Genomic DNA, 4,600 nt, shown 5'->3' with positions numbered 1-4,600 from the left:
GGGAGGAGGGGGGAGGGTGGAAGAGGGGGAGGGAGGAATGGAGGGAGGAGGGAAGGATGGAGGGAGGAACTGTCACAGTTGAGCCTGTGCCATCTGTTAACCACTTTTCCTGTGTTGTGTCCACCCTCTCAGGGACAGTCTTCTGCAGCCGCTGGCTGGAATGAGGGCTCCTTCTCAGCACCCTCAGAGGGCTGAGCTCCCCACTTCCACTCCCCAAATTGGGGTGCTTGAATATGTTCCCAGGCCTGGCCTAGACCAGCACTGCCCTCGCCTAGCCTCAGAGTTCCTGCCCAGGCGAAAGGAGCTTTCTCTGGGGTCCGCCATGGCCATTTCCTGTCAAGCTTCCTTTCCTCTCACGGCAGGAGGGAGGGAGGGAGCGAGCGAGCGAGCAAGCGAGTCCATAGGACTGCAGCCACCGTGGTTGGGCTGAGACAGTTTGGAGCAGGAGCACGAGGAGGAAAGAGGGGTGAGAAGCAGCCCTGGGCATCGGCTCTGAGCAGGAACGTCCCCACCATCACCTGGAGATGCTCTCGGGCTGGACCCATTTCACAGATGAGGAGCCTGAGGCTCTGAAGGTCGTTTAGCCACTGAGAGAGGACGCAGGGCGACTCAGAACCTGTGTCCTGCCCACTCCTCACGGCACCAGGCAGCTCAGCCGGTCCTCCAGCAAATCTCCCGGCGTGGAATCTCACAGCCACGGCTGCTGCCTGGCGGGGCCCACATGGCACATGCACACACACACACACACACACACACACACATCACCAGAAACTGAGAGCACATTCAAATGAGGCCATCGGTTTTCATTAATTTCAGACTTTGTGTGTTTCGGGCAATTATTTGTAACAAGGTTTACATGGGGCATTTAAAATTAATTGTGATTTCTATCTAGAAACCACTGCTTATTTTTTCAGTAGCTCATTCGGGATGAGTGCATATTACAGGACCAGCAGGTTCCGTGCCAGGAAGCAGGCACCTGGGGCTCCGGGAAGACGCCCACCCCGTGACCGCAGACCAAGCCAGCAGAAGCATGAAACGAGGCTCCAGAGGATAAAACCGAATCTGACCTGACTGAGCCGAGGCAAGACGGGAGACCATTCCAAACCTGGAGCTGGGCGCCTACGCGGCTCAGCGTTGCCGGTGGCTCTGGAGTGGCAGAGGCCCCACGTGGGAACCGGAGGGGCACCCACGGGCATCGGCAGCCCAGGGACGAGCCGGGACACGGGACACTGGACCCAGGCCTATCCCCAAACGCCACAAGGGCACGAGGCCTGCTCAGTTATCTCTTGTACTTTCCGCGTTTGTTTGTTAATTTTTTAAGAAATAAGATTTAAAACTGAACCTAAGAAAATCAATGCAGATGAACAGGAATGTCTACCAATCACAATAAGTGAAAACAGTCAAATATCACAGACTATTTCATGCCGTCACTGTCTTTCCCCTGTTCCACCTTTCCATAAAGATGCCACATGACTGTATAATACTAGTGTCCCAGTGCACGGATTCGTGCACATTGAAAGGAAATTAATTAGAAGAAATATTTTAATATCGCTATTCACCCTTTCTCTATAATAGAAGTGGTCAACCAAATTCAATGACAGATTGAAACACACGCGTGTGATTGGCGCCAGCAAGACCTTTATATATATAGATAAGGATAATATGCAAATTGACCCTAATGGCAGAACGGGCAGAACGACCAGAACGACCGCTCAGTCACTATGAGACACACTGACCACCTCTTGGTCCCTTTCCCCAGCCGGCAGGCTCCCATTGCCCGATGGCAAATGGGGAACTGGGAGTGTGTGGTGGGAAATGCAGGGGGCACCAGGCCAAGGCCCCCACCCCGCCAGTTGCCCCATACACAGAGGGCGACCTGAGACGGGGGCGGGGGCGGGGCCAGCGAGCAGGAACAGTCAACCTCTCAGTCCCTCCCCGCAGCCCAATGGCAAACAGGAAACCGGGTGCAGGTGGTGGTGGGGGTGGGGCCCGCTGCGGGCAGCCAGGGAAGATGGCCCTGATCGCAGGCCAGGCCCAGGGACTGTACCACACGAATTTCGTGCGCCGGGCCTCTAGTAGTAATAGAAGCACGTATGCGTGCACCAGCCTTTATAGCTTATGGAGATCACTGCTCCCTTTTACAGGCGGGAAAACCGAGGTTCAGGAGTTCCCACGCCCTCCCCAGGTGTGCACGGTGAATCACCTGAGGGCCGGGAGCTGAGCCCCTGCCATGCCCCTACCTCCCCAATCTTTCCCTGAGGTGAACAAGGAACTACCATCATCTTCACAAAAATCACATTAATAACTGTAATTACCACACCACCACCATCACTGACATCATCATCACAAAATTCACCATCATCATCACCATCACAAAAATAACCACCAGCATTATTGTTTAATATATTTTTATCGATTTCAGAGAGAGGAAGGGAGAGGAAAAAATAGAAACATCAATGATGAGAGAGAATCATGAATCGGCTGCCTCCTGCACGCCCCACACTAGGATCAAGCCCGAAACTCGGGCATGTGCCCTTGACCGGGAATTGAACCCTGACCTCCTGGTTCATAGGTTGATGCTCAACCACTGAGCCACGCCGGCTGGACGAACCACCATCATTATTAATAACCATCATTACCACACCACGGCCACCACCATCACCACCATCACCACCATCACCATCACAAGAGAGAAAAGGCTCCGCTGAGGGCGGAAGAAGATGCAGCCCACACCGTGCCACTTGGCCGGTGCCAGGGAAAGGCGGCGTCGCCCAGAACCTGGTTCTCGTACTTCGGGCCCCGGAAGCTTGAGGGGAGCGTGCCACACTCTCCCGGGCCCAGGAATGGAGCTTCAGGCTCCACAGGGCAGGGTGGCACGGCGCCTGCTGGCAGAGGGAGCTCCAGGGAGAGCCAAAGCCAGGCTCTGGGGTCCCCGAGCAAAGGTCCAATCAGGGCGTGGGTCTCCATGAAGCCGGAAAACACTCCAGTTGAGTGTAAACAGTCCCCTGAGAGTTAAAAACCACATGTGAAGAGCGGTAAGTAGCAATTATGTCACTGAAAGTCCAGTTATATATAAACCTCGCTCCATAATCACCAGGGAAATGTGTAGGGTGGTGGCATAACCGGACCACCCAGGGGTCCGGGCTCCCGTCACTCACTACCTGAGCCAGTTAAGCAGAGACGGGGTTGGATCACGCTGGAGCCTTTATTCCATCCTGCCGGCAGGAGGGGGAGCAGCAGGTCATCCACACAAACCCGCTCTGCCCCTCCCCGTAGCCAGCTGCTTATATTGGGTTGAAGGGCAAAGATTACGTGGGGAAGTAAGAATTACAGGCAGGGAAAGTAGGCAGGTGTAATGGTTACGGGCAACAGGGCTGGGGGGCACGAGGTTGTAAATCTTCCCATGATGATGGGCAGCTCTCAGATGTGAGCTCCTTTCTCTAGTCAAACAGAACCATCCCGGGGACCAGAGCAGGATGGCTATTTCCTGTCATCGTAGCTCACCCTCAACATTCTATTTCTGCCCCCAGCAGTGGGACTGTTTATCTTGTTCTTTTTCACGTAAAGTTTTCATTTTTAAGAAAAATCGCGCACCGTGGCCTCCTCCTGTGATTCCTTCCAGAGCCTCGGTGTCCCTGCTGAGCCACCGGGACCGCGGGCTCCGCCAGAAGAGGGGCAGACAGCGTCCCAGGAGCGGGCCCGGGAGGTCTGACGCCTGCTGAGTGACAGCAAATGTCAGAAAAGTCACTGCAAAACCAGTCCACTCGCCCGGGGAAATGCCCTGCGCCGCGGTGTGTAAGAGGCACCGGCAGTCTGCGCTGCGGTCGCCCGTCGGCCCCGCGGGGCTCCAGGAGGCCTCCCGGCCGCACAGGACTCACTGCTCGGGTGTTGCCGTTGGCGACTTCACAGCTTTTAAATCTTTACACGCACAAGCCCCATCTTTAAGGATGTAACGTCACAGCAACACACTTCGGTCACATCTGGTTTCCCAGCACATCCTCCACGCCCACTGCGCACTAACTGAAGTGTAACTGGTGCTTCTCCGTGTCAGACGCCGCCGACGCCGCCAGCACCTCCACGGCGCTGAGGCGTCTGCTCCCCACAAGCAGCAGCGCCCGGGGTGGCCAGCCTGGCCCTGAGTGCTGTCCGCCTCCGCCCACGTGTGGGGTCACTCCTCCTCACCCGGATGTGCCAAGACGCTAAGTAAGTAACCTGGAAATCACACCAAAGTAGGAAGAGGGCCACAGGGGTAGCTGGGTCACCATCACTGATGTTATCATCATCCTCACCTCCGCCACGGCCCCAACAACCGCCACCACCTTTCTCTCCACTCTCACCACCACCATCACCACCACCACCACCATCACCTTTAACACCACCATCTCCACCATCACCACCACCACCGCCGCCGCCACCATAATCACCATCACCATCACCATCACCACCACCACCACCGCCACCATAATCACCATCACCATCACCACCATCACCACCACCACCACCACCATCATCACCTTTAACACCACCATCACCTTTAACACCACCATCACCTTTAACGCCACCATCGCCACCATCACCACCACCATCACCACCATCACCA

At 55.7% G+C, this 4,600-nt stretch overlaps 1 protein-coding gene across 1 annotated transcript in view; it reads right to left on the bottom strand.

Moving 5' to 3' along the window:
* The window catches only part of PHF21B (PHD finger protein 21B), a 76,379-nt gene that overhangs the window by 47,577 nt on the left and 24,202 nt on the right, over positions 1-4,600 (bottom strand). The gene's annotated exons all lie outside the window — the stretch shown is intronic.

Source organism: Myotis brandtii, unplaced genomic scaffold (genome assembly GCF_000412655.1).
Source record: "Myotis brandtii unplaced genomic scaffold, ASM41265v1 scaffold952, whole genome shotgun sequence".
Classification (NCBI taxonomy): domain Eukaryota; kingdom Metazoa; phylum Chordata; class Mammalia; order Chiroptera; family Vespertilionidae; genus Myotis; species Myotis brandtii.
The sequence above is the reverse complement of the archived record's forward strand: the minus strand, read 5'-3'. Positions and strand labels throughout refer to the sequence as shown.